The following is a 12,969-nucleotide window of genomic DNA, read 5'->3' on the forward strand; positions in this document are numbered from 1 at the left end:
TATCTAATCAGCACACAGGTAAGGAATTAAGAAAATCTTTCTTTATGGGTGAAGATGTTTCTCACAAAATTGTTGCACCAAAGCATCATTGAAATTCAAGCTGGAATGATGATTTTAATATATCACTTGTACATTTTATACTGCTCTTCTGGTGACAATGTAGTTTGTTTTTGTCAATTACCATTTTAATAATAGGGTAAAGAAAATTAAGTGGATTTTTGAAAGAAAACAATACTGTCAATTTACTATTAAAACAAATTAAAATGGTAAAAGTTATTGTACTTTAAGTAAAAATAAAAGAGCCAAAATATCAATCCCAGTTTTGGATTACTTTAATTAACAAAAAACAATGCATATAGCAGAAGATAGTTTCAATCTGCCTACATCTGGGTTATGGGCCCAGCATGCTTCCGTTGCAGTACTCTGCTGCTCATGTAAGTGCAAGAGATCCTGAAGCACTCACTCATCATGGGAAAGTAGCAATGTGTTTCTTACAAAAACTCTCCAGATTATTGACTTTTTAAAGTTTTTCTAGGAAACGTTCTAGATGAATGCTTATTAGCCTTTGTCAGAATGGACTTTTACGAGGTGTCTCTGTGGTGCAATCGGTTAGCATGTTTGGCTATTAACCAAAAGGTTGGTGGTTCAATCCCACCCAGGGATGTAATTGACCTTGTGATCAGATTTTGGTGATCTTTAAGTAGACAAGTCAAAATTTCAAACCCCCTCTTATGGTGTAGGGTACCTGGCCTTCTCTGATGTAATCAGAGTTAGATTTGATTAAGTGATTTTATAAAAAACAGCTAGGAAGCACAATTTAGCAGTGGGTTGCAGAGAAAAAAAAATTATGCTGGCAGAAAAGTCCAATTGAGTGATTAAACAGCTCTTCATTTTCTGACTTTATTTTTATGCTAACAAATTTGCTCTCTGAAAAGTGTCCACAAAGCCAAGTCTCTGATTAACACCTTTGTAGGAATGTTTTTTCACCTATTACTGAATTAAACTTGCTACATTGGAAAGGCAGCAAGATGCATCCTCATTTCAATGTCTACTGAAATAATACAGGTTGACACCAGGAAACATAAACGTTACTGCATCCTTGCTGCTTTCTCATGTGGAAGTCTGTTTAATGTGAAAACAAGGTAATATCTAATCAGCACACAGATAAGGAATTAAGAAAATCTTTCTTTATGGGTGAAGATGTTTCTCACAAAATTGTTGTCCCAATGCATCATTGAAATTCAAGATGGAAGATGATTTTAATATATCACTTGTACATTTTGCATTGCTCTTCTGGTGACAATGTAGTTTGTTTTTGTCAATTACCATTTCAGTAATAGGGTAAAGAAAATTAAGTGGATTTTTTAAAGAAAACAATGCTGTCAATATACTATTAAAACAAATTAAAATGATAAAAGTTATTGTACTTTAAGTAAAAATAAAAGAGCCAAAATATCAATCCCAGTTTTTGATTACTTTAATTATAAAAAAAAATGCACATAGCAGAGGATAGTTTCGATTAATCGACCTCTGGGTTATGCGCCCAGCATCCTTCCATTGCACTACTCTGCTGCTCATGGAAGTCCGAGAGATCCTGAAGACTAAATTGATTAAAGGCCTAAAAGTACTGGACTATAAGGAAAGACTTACTAGGCTGAATATGTATACACTAGAAAAGAGGTGCCTAAGAGGAGATATTATTAATATCTTCAAATATGTAAAGATACATAACAAAGAGTTATCAGAGGAATTATTTATTAAAAGAACACGTGGTCACTCGCTGCGACTGGAGGAAAGTTCAGAACGCAATGGAGGAAAGGTTTCTTCACTGTTAGGGCAATCAGGATGTGGAATTCCCTGCCAGGGAAGGTGGTAATGGCGGACTCTGTAATTGGATTTAAAAAAGGAATGGCTACATTTCTGAATGAAAAAGCTATCCAAGGTTATAATACTTAAAATATCAACATGGTTAATCCGGGGGTAACATGAGTTATAGTAGCTAACTAGTCATAAAACATTATTCAGCAAGTATGTAGAATCATCACAACTTAAAACAGGTTGAACACGATGGGCAATTTGCCTCTATTCAACCTCAAAAACTATGTTACTATATGTTACTATATTACTGTAGTATACAGAACACCACAATGCAATGAGCAGTGATAGTGAGCACTGATGAGGATACTAGAACTGACACTGAGCAGCAAGATGCAGCACTGGACTATTAGTAATGTACTGTAGTATGCTGAGCACCACAATGCAGCACAAGACAATGAGCAGTGATACTGAGCACTGATGAGGATACTACTGAGAACTGACACTGAGCAGGAGAGACACACTACTAGTATTACTGAGCAGCAATAAGTAACCACTGATACTGAGCACTGATATTGAGATTTCCACTGAGAGAACATAGCCACGTCCTCTCCGCTCTCTCTTCAATGCACGAGTAAAAATGGCGGCAACGCGCAGCTCTATATATAATATCCGAATCTCGCGAGAATCCGACAGCGGGATGATGACATTTTCCCTTGTTCAGGTTTTCCGAGTCAGGCGGGAACAACCGAGCCTGCCTCAGACCAGTGTAAACCACGTGGAGTTCGTGGGGAATTCGGTTCTCGGAGAACCGAACCCGCTCCTCTCTACCTTATACCCATCAATTTTTTTTATTTTCAATCTAAGCCCCTGCAGTTTTCTGTAAGCATCTGCTTCGCTATGATGATCAACAAGTCACAAGGGCAAACACTCAGGGCTTGAGGCATAGATCTTTGGACTAGCTGCTACAAGCATGGCAGAGGTGTCACTATCACTGGTGACACCCAGAGAGGTGTCGAGGGAGATTGTAATGCAGTGCGTGCAAATAAGCAGCGCAATGGTAAAAAGGAGGCATGATTTCATAGGTAGGGGCGTGGCCTGGTGGCCTGAATCTACATTTTGTTGCTCCGGGTGTCCCGGGGGTTGGGTGCTGCACCCGGGGACTAGTGTGTAAGCGGTGCTGGCTCCTGCACAGTGACAGGGCATGGCCACCCAGTATGACACCTCCCTTCTTGACCATGCTGTAATTGCAGTCGCACTGCAGTTCAGCGTGATCATAAACAATGGTGTAGCCTCCTGCTGGTGCAGACTGTATGTGCGCGCAGGAAGTCGCCACCATTTTTGTGATCACAGCGGCTGAATGTGATGTCATACAGCCGCTGTGACCACGCCCCCTGTGTCTCCTCCATTGCAGACCCCATTTTGAAGCCTTGCCCCCGCACTGCTCCATCCCTGACTTGGAAATGGAGTGTTGCTGACCCCACTCTCCCCCCCTGCCCCGATTGACAGGCAGAGGCGATCGCATGCAGGCACATGCGTATGCTCTTAGCAATTTTTGCAGTTGGATCGCTTATTGTGATTGCAATCCAACCTGAATCAGGCCCTATTACCTATCACAATGCGCTGCGGGCAGTACAAAATTGGGTTAATATAGGAGAAAAACCCCCAGACCTGTGCTCCTTAACTGTACCTGGTGGCTAGTGGAGCGGCTGCCCAGTAATCAGTGTCCACCCCAGTGCGCACACGGCCCACCCCCTACGGCCACGCTCCCCTTAATCAGCGGCCTCGTGATCCGGAAGGGCGGTGTGTGTGTGTGACTGACCTTAGGAAGAAACCGGAGCCTCCGCTGCAGTGACCCAGCAACCAGGGCACGGGAGTATACAGCGCCGCTGGGAGTGATGAAGCTGCAGTAAAGATGTCTATTAGACCTAGCCTGCTGCAGCCCTTGTAGATTCTCATAAAACAAGTTCTTCTTTTCTTGTCAAAATTAATAGCTAAGAATAGGCTGCCTGAGGCAGGCCCCTGTTAAGTGGCCTGCTACTGAAGGCACCAACTACAAACTGAGCTCCCTGTTCATGGAAGCGGGGTTATAGAGGAGGATGCGCTGAGCATCTTGGGAACAGTCAAAAGCTTTGAGCCGGTTGGTGCCTCAGATCAAGATCCTACTCTACACCCCAATGTGAATCCTTGTGGAGTCCAGTGTACCCCACAGAAGAAATTAATGTGTCACACCCATTGGCAGCAACCTTAGAATAGCTGCTGACGGGCACAATTGAGAAAGGAAGGGGGGGGGGGCATTTGAATCCAGCACATAGATGCAATTCAAATATGTAATTTGTACCTTCCTATTTTAAAATATAATGGATGAACCTCACCCTGTGAGAACAATCTTCATGATCAAGAGATCTAATATGTAAAATAAGTATGAGTTGGGATAGGGCTGGGGAGGGTGGCAGCTCGGGCAGCCCCTCCCCCGTCAAGTTAAGGAGATTCAACTGAGGAAGCACAAGGGAACTCTCGTCTGGGGACAACAACTGCAGGGAGACCACATCTTTTCAGATGAACATGGGAGGGCGGAAGGCTGCCTAATACTGAAGCACCATCAAATATCAAACCATATCCAACAACTAGTACAAGCATTCCTGGGGGAAGGTCTGCAGCAGACGGATTTGCATACTGTGATGTCATCCAAGCAGTGGGCCAAAGTTGGCTGGAACCCTCATCTGCATATAAAAAGAGAAAAGGGGCATGCAGGGCATAGCGGCCTTTTGCAGTGCTTGGATGACCCCTAGTTTGCATTAAACACCCCCACTCTCCTTTGGTGTGGGGCTCATGTTGGCTATGCCCCAGCCCCTGAAGCAGGGGCTGGGGCATAGCCAACATGAGCCCCACACCGAAGGAGGGTGGAGGTGTGTAATGCGAACTAGGGGTCATCCAAGCGCCGCAAAAGGCCGCCATGCCCTGCACGCCCCTTGTCTCTTTTCATATGCAGACGAGGGTTGAAGCCAACTTTGACCCACTGTTTGGATGACATCACCATATGCAAATCCATCTGCTGCAGGCCTTCCCCCAGGAATGCTTGCACTAGTTGTTGCATTTGGTTTGTTGTTTGGGGGTGCTTCAGTATTAGGCAGCCTTCTGCCCTCCCATGTTCATCTGAAAATATGTGTTCTCCCTGCAGTTGTTGTCCCCAGATGAGAGTTCCCTTGTGCTGCCTCAGTTGAATCTCCTTTACTTGACAGAGATGTGCCTGAGCAGCGGCCCTCCCCAGCCCTATCCCAAATCATACTTATTTTGCATAGGAGAGACCATGGTCATGAAGATTATTCTCCCAGGGTGAGGTTCATTCATTGCATTCTGGGTATGCTGACCCCTGTGATTTCCCCAAATGTGGGAAACTCGACAGCATTATTTGTGGTAGTGGGGGACTGTGTTTGTGCTTTCCTCTGGTCAGCTCTGGTAAAAGTCAGATTTCTTTGTCTCAGATCTTCCTCTAGCCTTGTTCTTCTTTCGAGAATTCCCTTGTGCTGCCTCAGTTGGATCTCCTTCACTTGACAGGGGGGTACCCGAGCAGCGACCCTCCCCAGCTCTAGCCCAACTCCTACTTACCTGCCAGGTGAGATACTATGATCACGTAGGTGCTTCTCCCAGGGCAAGGCTCACCCATTGCACTCTGGGTGTGCTGCTCCTGCGATTTCCCCAAATGTGGGAAACTTGACTGCATAATTTGTGTTTCCCCTGGTCGGCTCTCGTATAATTCAGATCTCTTTGTCTCAGGTCTCTCTCCAGCCTAGTTTGCTGTCTGTTTCCACTTCTCTTTTCTTAAGTGCCTTCCAATGCACAATGCAAACTACAGGTAGTGCTGCAGGGCCCACACCCTTTTACTTGCCGTACAGAGCAGCTCTGGAGCTGTTACAGTGCCCAGCTGCTGCAAGAAATCAGCTTGAATGCTTCAGGGGCTGGGGCATAGCAAACATGAGCCCCACACCGAAGGAGGGTGGGGGTGTTTAATGTGAACTAAGGGTCATCCAAGCGCCGCAAAAGGCCGCCATGCCCTGCATACCCCTTTTCTCTTTTCATATGCAGATGAGGGTTCCAGCCAACTTTGGCCCACTGCTTGGATGACATCACCGTATGCAAATCCGTCTTCTGCAGAACTTCCCCCAGGAATGCTTGTACTAGTTGTTGCATTTGGTTTGTTGTTTGGGGGTGCTTCAGTATTAGGCAGCCTTCTGCCCTCCCATGTTCATCTGAAAATATGTGTTCTCCCTGCAGTTGTTGTCCCCAGATGGGAGTTCCCTTGTGCTGCCTCAGTTGAATCTCCTTTACTTGACAGAGATGTGCCTGAGCAGCGGCCCTCCCCAGCCCTATCCCAAATCATACTTATTTTGCATAGGAGATACCATTTTCATGAAGATTGTTCTCCGAGGGTGAGGTTCATTCATTGCATTTTGGGTATGCTGACCCCTGTGATTTCCCCAAATGTGGGAAACTCGACTGCATTATTTGTGGTAGTGGGGGACTGTGTTTGTGCTTTCCTCTGGTCAGCTCTGGTAAAAATCAGATTTCTTTATATCAGATCTTCCTCTAGCCTTGTTCTTCTTTCGAGAGTTCCCTTGTGCTGCCTCAGTTGGATCTCTTTCACTTGAGAGGGGGGTGCCCGAGCAGTGACCCTCCCCAGCTCTAGCCCAACTCCTACTTACCTGCCAGGTGAGATACTATGATCATGAAGGTGCTTCTCCCAGGGCAAGGCTCACCCATTGCACTCTGGTTGTGCTGCCCCTGCGATTTCCCCAAATGTGGGAAACTTGACTGCATAATTTGTGTTTCCCTTGGTCATCTCTCGTATAATTCAGATCTCTTTGTCTCAGGTCTCTCTCCAGCCTAGTTTGCTGTCTGTTTCCACTTCTCTTTTCTTGAGCCGCTCCCTTCTATGCCCTTGCGCACTATCCTGACTTCTCCCGTCTGCTTACTTCGTGCCTTCCAACGCACAATGCAAACTACAGGTAGTGCTGCAGGGCCCACACCCTTTTACTTGCCTTACAGAGCAGCTCTGGAGCAGTTACAGTGCCCAGCTGCTGCAAGAAATCAGCTTGAATGCTTCAGGGGCTGGGGCATAGCCAACATGAGCCCCACACCGAAGGAGGGTGGAGGTGTGTAATGCGAACTAGGGGTCATCCAAGCGCCGCAAAAGGCCGCCATGCCCTGCACGCCCCTTTTCTCTTTTCATATGCAGACGAGGGTTGAAGCCAACTTTGACCCACTGCTTGGATGGCATCACCATATGCAAATCCATCTGCTGCAGGCCTTCCCCCAGGAATGCTTGCACTAGTTGTTGCATTTGGTTTGTTGTTTGGGGGTGCTTCAGTATTAGGCAGCCTTCTGCCCTCCCATGTTCATCTGAAAATATGTGTTCTCCCTGCAGTTGTTGTCCCCAGATGAGAGTTCCCTTGTGCTGCCTCAGTTGAATCTCCTTTACTTGACAGAGATGTGCCTGAGCAGCGGCCCTCCCCAGCCCTATCCCAAATCATACTTATTTTGCATAGGAGAGACCATGGTCTTGAAGATTGTTCTCCCAGGGTGAGGTTCATTCATTGCATTCTGGGTATGCTGACCCCTGTGATTTCCCCAAATGTGGGAAACTCAACTGCATTATTTGTGGTAGTGGGGGACTGTGTTTGTGCTTTCCTCTGGTCAGCTATGGTAAAAGTCAGATTTCTTTGTTTCAGATCTTCCTCTAGCCTTGTTCTTCTTTCGAGAGTTCCCTTGTGCTGCCTCAGTTGGATCTCCTTCACTTGACAGGGGGGTGCCCGTGCAGCGACTCTCCCCAGCTCTAGCCCAACTTCTACTTACCTGCCAGGTGAGATGCTATAATCATGAAGGTGCTTCTCCCAGGGCAAGGCTCACCCATTGCACTCTGGATGTGCTGCCCCTGCGATTTCCCCAAATGTGGGAAACTTGACTGCATAATTTGTGTTTCCCCTGGTCGGCTCTGGTATAATTCAGATCTCTTTGTCTCAGGTCTCTCTCCAGCCTAGTTTGCTGTCTGTTTCCACTTCTCTTTTCTTAAGCCGCTCCATTCTATGGCCTTGCGCACTATCCTTACTTCTCCCGTCTGCTTACTTTGTGCCTTCCAATGCACAATGCAAACTACAGGTAGTGCTGCAGGGCCCACACCCTTTTACTTGCCGTACAGAGCAGCTCTGGAGCAGTTACAGTGCCCAGCTAATGCAAGAAATCAGCTTGAATGCTTCAGGGGCTGGGGCATAGCCAACATGAGCCCCACACCGAAGGAGGGTGGAGGTGTTTAATGCGAACTAGGGGTCATCCAAGCGCCGCAAAAGGCCGCCATGCCCTGCACGCCCCTTTTCTCATTTCATATAAAGACGAGGGTTGAAGCCAACTTTGACCCACTGCTTTGGATGACATCACCATATGCAAATCCATCTGCTGCAGGCCTTCCCCCAGGAATGCTTGCACTAGTTGTTGCATTTGGTTTGTTGTTTGGGGGTGCTTCAGTATTAGGCAGCCTTCTGCCCTCCCATGTTCATCTGAAAATATGTGTTCTCCCTGCAGTTGTTGTCCCCAGATGAGAGTTCCTTTATGCTGCCTCAGTTGAATCTCCTTTACTTGACAGAGATGTGCCTGAGCAGCGGCCCTCCCCAGCCCTATCCCAAATCATACTTATTTTGCATAGGAGAGACCATGGTCATGAAGATTATTCTCCCAGTATGAGGTTCATTCATTGCATTCTGGGTATGCTGACCCCTGTGATTTCCCCAAATGTGGGAAACTCGACAGCATTATTTGTGGTAGTGGGGGACTGTGTTTGTGTTTTCCTCTGGTCAGCTCTGGTAAAAGTCAGATTTCTTTGTCTCAGATCTTCCTCTAGCCTTGTTCTTCTTTCGAGAATTCCCTTGTGCTGCCTCAGTTGGATCTCCTTCACTTGACAGGGGGGGTACCCGAGCAGCGACCCTCCCCAGCTCTAGCCCAACTCCTACTTACCTGCCAGGTGAGATACTATGATCACGTAGGTGCTTCTCCCAGGGCAAGGCTCACCCATTGCACTCTGGGTGTGCTGCTCCTGCGATTTCCCCAAATGTGGGAAACTTGACTGCATAATTTGTGTTTCCCCTGGTCGGCTCTCGTATAATTCAGATCTCTTTGTCTCAGGTCTCTCTCCAGCCTAGTTTGCTGTCTGTTTCCACTTCTCTTTTCTTAAGTGCCTTCCAATGCACAATGCAAACTACAGGTAGTGCTGCAGGGCCCACACCCTTTTACTTGCCTTACAGAGCAGCTCTGGAGCTGTTACAGTGCCAAGCTGCTGCAAGAAATCAGCTTGAATGCTTCAGGGGCTGGGGCATGGCCAACATGAGCCCCACACCGAAGGAGGGTGGGGGTGTTTAATGCGAACTAAGGGTCATCCAAGCGCCGCAAAAGGCCGCCATGCCCTGCATACCCCTTTTCTCTTTTCATATGCAGATGAGGGTTCCAGCCAACTTTGGCCCACTGCTTGGATGACATCACCGTATGCAAATCCGTCTTCTGCAGACCTTCCCCCAGGAATGCTTGTACTAGTTGTTGCATTTGGTTTGTTGTTTGGGCGTGCTTCAGTATTAGGCAGCCTTCTGCCCTCCCATGTTCATCTGAAAATATGTGTTCTCCCTGCAGTTGTTGTCCCCAGATGAGAGTTCCCTTGTGCTGCCTCAGTTGAATCTCCTTTACTTGACAGAGATGTGCCTGAGCAGCGGCCCTCCCCAGCCCTATCCCAAATCATACTTATTTTGCATAGGAGATACCATGGTCATAAAGACTGTTCTCCCAGGATGAGGTTCATTCATTGCATTCTGGGTATGCTGACCCCTGTGATTTCCCCAAATGTGGGAAACTCAACTGCATTATTTGTGGTAGTGGGGGACTGTTTTTGTGTTTTCCTCTGGTCAGCTCTGGTAAAAGTCAGATTTCTTTGTCTCAGATCTTCCTCTAGCCTTGTTCTTCTTTCGAGAGTTCCATTGTGCTGCCTCAGTTTGATCTCCTTCACTTGACAGGGGGGTACCCGAGTAGCGACCCTCCCCAGCTCTAGCCCAACTCCTACATACCTGCCAGGTGAGATACTATGATCATGAAGGTGCTTCTCCCAGGGCAAGGCTCACCCATTGCACTCTGGGTGTGCTGCTCCTGCGATTTCCCCAAATGTGGGAAACTTGACTGCATAATTTGTGTTTCCCCTGGTCGGCGCTTGTATAATTCAGATCTCTTTGTCTCAGGTCTCTCTCCAGCCTAGTTTGCTGTCTGTTTCCACTTCTCTTTTCTTGAGCCCCTGCCGTCTATGCCCTTGTGCACTCTCCTGACTTCTCCTGTCTGCTTACTTTGTGCCTTCCAACGCACAATGCGAACTACAGGTAGTGCTGCAGGGCCCACACCCTTTTACTTGCCTTACAGAGCAGCTCTGGAGCTGTTACAGTGCCCAGCTGCTGCAAGAAATCAGCTTGAATACTTCAGGGGCTGGGGCATAGCCAACATGAGCCCCACACCGAAGGAGAATGGAGGTGTTTAATGCGAACTAGGGGTCATCCAAGCACCGCAAAAGGCCGCCATGCCCTGCATAACCCTTTTTTCTTTGCATATGCAGATGAGGGTTCCAGCCAACTTTGGCCCACTGCTTGGATGACATCACCGTATGCAAATCCGTCTTCTGCAGACCTTCTCCCAGGAATGCTTTTACTAGTTGTTGCATTTGGTTTGTTGTTTGGGGGTGCTTCAGTATTAGGCAGCCTTCTGCCCTCCCATGTTCATCTGAAAATATGTGTTCTCCCTGCAGTTGTTGTCCCCAGATGAGAGTTCCCTTGTGCTGCCTCAGTTGAATCTCCTTTACTTGACAGAGATGTGCCTGAGCAGCGGCCCTCCCCAGCCCTATCCCAAATCATACTTATTTTGCATAGGAGATACCATGGTCATGAAGATTGTTCTCCCAGGGTTAGGTTCATTCATTGCATTCTGGGTATGCTGACCCCTGTGATTTCCCCAAATGTGGGAAACTCAACTGCATTATTTGTGGTAGTGGGGGACTGTGTTTGTGCTTTCCTCTGGTCAGCTCTGGTAAAAGTCAGATTTCTTTGTCTCAGATCTTCCTCTAGCCTTGTTCTTCTTTCGAGAGTTCCCTTGTGTTGCCTCAGTTGGATCTCCTTCACTTGACAGGGGGGTGCCCGAGCAGCGACCCTCCCCAGCTCTAGCCCAACTCCTACTTACCTGCCAGGTGAGATACTATGATCATGTAGGTGCTTCTCCCAGGGCAAGGCTCACCCATTGCACTCTGGGTGTGCTGCCCCTGCGATTTCCCCAAATGTGGGAAACTTGACTGCATAATTTGTGTTTCCCCTGGTCGGCTCTCATATAATTCAGATCTCTTTGTCTCAGGTCTCTCTCCAGCCTAGTTTGCTGTCTGTTTCCACTTCTTTTTTCTTGAGCCCCTCCCTTCTATACCCTTGTGGACTCTCTTGACTTCTCCTCCTGTCTGCTTACTTTGTGCCTTCCAACGCACAATGCAAACTACAGGTAGTGCTGCAGGACCCACACCCTTTTACTTGCCTTTCAGAGCAGCTCTGGAGCTGTTACAGTGCCCAGCTGCTGCAAGAAATCAGCTTGAATGCTTCAGGGGCTGGGGCATAGCCAACATGAGCCCCACACCGACGGAGGGTGGAGGTGTTTAATGCGAACTAAGGGTCATCCAAGCGCCGCAAAAGGCCGCCATGCCCTGCATACCCCTTTTCTCTTTTCATATGCAGATGAGGGTTCCAGCCAACTTTGGCCCACTGCTTGGATGACATCACCGTATGCAAATCCGTCTTCTGCAGACCTTCCCCCAGGAATGCTTGTACTATTTGTTGCATTTGGTTTGTTGTTTGGGGTGCTTCAGTATTAGGCAGCCTTCTGCTCTCCCATGTTCATCTGAAAATATGTGTTCTCCCTGCAGTTGTTGTCCCCAGATGAGAGTTCCCTTGTGCTGCCTCAGTTGAATCTCCTTTACTTGACAGAGATGTGCCTGAGCAGCGGCCCTCCCCAGCCCTATCCCAAATCATACTTATTTTGCATAGGAGATACCATGGTCATGAAGATTGTTCTCCCAGGGTGAGGTTCATTCATTGCATTCTGGGTATGCTGACCCCTGTGATTTCCCCAAATGTGGGAAACTCGACTGCATTATTTGTGGTAGTGGGGGACTGTGTTTGTGCTTTCCTCTGGTCAGCTCTGGTAAAAGTCAGATTTCTTTGTCTCAGATCTTCCTCTAGCCTTGTTCTCTTTTTGAGAGTTTCCTTGTGCTGCCTCAGTTGGATCTCCTTCACTTGACAGGGGGGTGCCCGAGCAGCGACCCTCCCCAGCTCAAGCCCAACTCCTACTTACCTGCCAGGTGAGATACTATGATCAGGAAGGTGCTTCTCCCAGGGCAAGGCTCACCCATTGCACTCTGGGTGTGCTGCTCCTACGATTTCCCCAAATGTGGGACACTTGATTGCATAATTTGTGTTTCCTCTGGTCGGCTACTCGTATAATTCAGATCTCTTTGTCTCAGGTCTCTCTTTAGCCTAGTTTGCTGTCTGTTTCCACTTCTCTTTTCTTGAGCCCCTGCCTTCTATGCCCTTGTGCACTCTCCTGACTTCTCCTGTCTGCTTACTTTGTGCCTTCCAACGCACAATGCGAACTACAGGTAGTGCTGCAGGGCCCACACCCTTTTACTTGCCTTACAGAGCAGCTCTGGAGCTGTTACAGTGCCCAGCTGCTGCAAGAAATCAGCTTGAATACTTCAGGGGCTGGGGCATAGCCAACATGAGCCCCACACCGAAGGAGAATGGAGGTGTTTAATGCGAACTAGGGGTCATCCAAGCACCGCAAAAGGCCGCCATGCCCTGCATAACCCTTTTTTCTTTGCATATGCAGATGAGGGTTCCAGCCAACTTTGGCCCACTGCTTGGATGACATCACCGTATGCAAATCCGTCTTCTGCAGACCTTCTCCCAGGAATGCTTTTACTAGTTGTTGCATTTGGCTTGTTGTTTGGGGGTGCTTCAGTATTAGGCAGCCTTCTGCCCTCCCATGTTCATCTGAAAATATGTGTTCTCCCTGCAGTTGTTGTCCCCAGATGAGAGTTCCCTTGTG

The 12,969-nt window shown here is 47.7% G+C and overlaps 13 non-coding genes and 2 pseudogenes across 13 annotated transcripts; all 15 read left to right on the forward strand.

Moving 5' to 3' along the window:
- Positions 1-590: 590 nt before the first annotated feature.
- Positions 591-664, forward strand: TRNAN-AUU (transfer RNA asparagine (anticodon AUU)). Its single transcript has one exon. It is a non-coding gene; the product is annotated as a tRNA-Asn (tRNA).
- Positions 665-5,100: 4,436 nt separating this feature from the next.
- Positions 5,101-5,264, forward strand: LOC135042752 (U1 spliceosomal RNA). Its single transcript, XR_010235827.1, has one exon. It is a non-coding gene; the product is annotated as a U1 spliceosomal RNA (small nuclear RNA).
- Positions 5,265-5,416: 152 nt separating this feature from the next.
- On the forward strand, positions 5,417-5,579 carry LOC135042709 (U1 spliceosomal RNA). Its single transcript, XR_010235792.1, has one exon. It is a non-coding gene; the product is annotated as a U1 spliceosomal RNA (small nuclear RNA).
- Positions 5,580-6,194: 615 nt separating this feature from the next.
- On the forward strand, positions 6,195-6,358 carry LOC135042747 (U1 spliceosomal RNA). Its single transcript, XR_010235822.1, has one exon. It is a non-coding gene; the product is annotated as a U1 spliceosomal RNA (small nuclear RNA).
- A 152-nt stretch (positions 6,359-6,510) lies between these two features.
- Positions 6,511-6,673, forward strand: LOC135042715 (U1 spliceosomal RNA). Its single transcript, XR_010235798.1, has one exon. It is a non-coding gene; the product is annotated as a U1 spliceosomal RNA (small nuclear RNA).
- A 671-nt stretch (positions 6,674-7,344) lies between these two features.
- Positions 7,345-7,508, forward strand: LOC135042738 (U1 spliceosomal RNA). The gene has a single exon (XR_010235813.1). It is a non-coding gene; the product is annotated as a U1 spliceosomal RNA (small nuclear RNA).
- A 152-nt stretch (positions 7,509-7,660) lies between these two features.
- LOC135042720 (U1 spliceosomal RNA) lies at positions 7,661-7,812 on the forward strand (annotated as a pseudogene).
- A 683-nt stretch (positions 7,813-8,495) lies between these two features.
- On the forward strand, positions 8,496-8,659 carry LOC135042765 (U1 spliceosomal RNA). Its single transcript, XR_010235839.1, has one exon. It is a non-coding gene; the product is annotated as a U1 spliceosomal RNA (small nuclear RNA).
- Positions 8,660-8,812: 153 nt separating this feature from the next.
- LOC135042710 (U1 spliceosomal RNA) lies at positions 8,813-8,975 on the forward strand. Its single transcript, XR_010235793.1, has one exon. It is a non-coding gene; the product is annotated as a U1 spliceosomal RNA (small nuclear RNA).
- Positions 8,976-9,590: 615 nt separating this feature from the next.
- LOC135042761 (U1 spliceosomal RNA) lies at positions 9,591-9,754 on the forward strand. The gene has a single exon (XR_010235835.1). It is a non-coding gene; the product is annotated as a U1 spliceosomal RNA (small nuclear RNA).
- Positions 9,755-9,906: 152 nt separating this feature from the next.
- On the forward strand, positions 9,907-10,069 carry LOC135042777 (U1 spliceosomal RNA). Its single transcript, XR_010235852.1, has one exon. It is a non-coding gene; the product is annotated as a U1 spliceosomal RNA (small nuclear RNA).
- Positions 10,070-10,740: 671 nt separating this feature from the next.
- Positions 10,741-10,904, forward strand: LOC135042714 (U1 spliceosomal RNA). Its single transcript, XR_010235797.1, has one exon. It is a non-coding gene; the product is annotated as a U1 spliceosomal RNA (small nuclear RNA).
- Positions 10,905-11,056: 152 nt separating this feature from the next.
- LOC135042716 (U1 spliceosomal RNA) lies at positions 11,057-11,198 on the forward strand (annotated as a pseudogene).
- A 694-nt stretch (positions 11,199-11,892) lies between these two features.
- On the forward strand, positions 11,893-12,056 carry LOC135042767 (U1 spliceosomal RNA). The gene has a single exon (XR_010235842.1). It is a non-coding gene; the product is annotated as a U1 spliceosomal RNA (small nuclear RNA).
- A 152-nt stretch (positions 12,057-12,208) lies between these two features.
- On the forward strand, positions 12,209-12,372 carry LOC135042781 (U1 spliceosomal RNA). The gene has a single exon (XR_010235856.1). It is a non-coding gene; the product is annotated as a U1 spliceosomal RNA (small nuclear RNA).
- Positions 12,373-12,969: the final 597 nt, after the last annotated feature.

This window comes from Pseudophryne corroboree, unplaced genomic scaffold, assembly GCF_028390025.1.
Source record: "Pseudophryne corroboree isolate aPseCor3 unplaced genomic scaffold, aPseCor3.hap2 scaffold_835, whole genome shotgun sequence".
In the NCBI taxonomy this organism is placed as follows: domain Eukaryota; kingdom Metazoa; phylum Chordata; class Amphibia; order Anura; family Myobatrachidae; genus Pseudophryne; species Pseudophryne corroboree.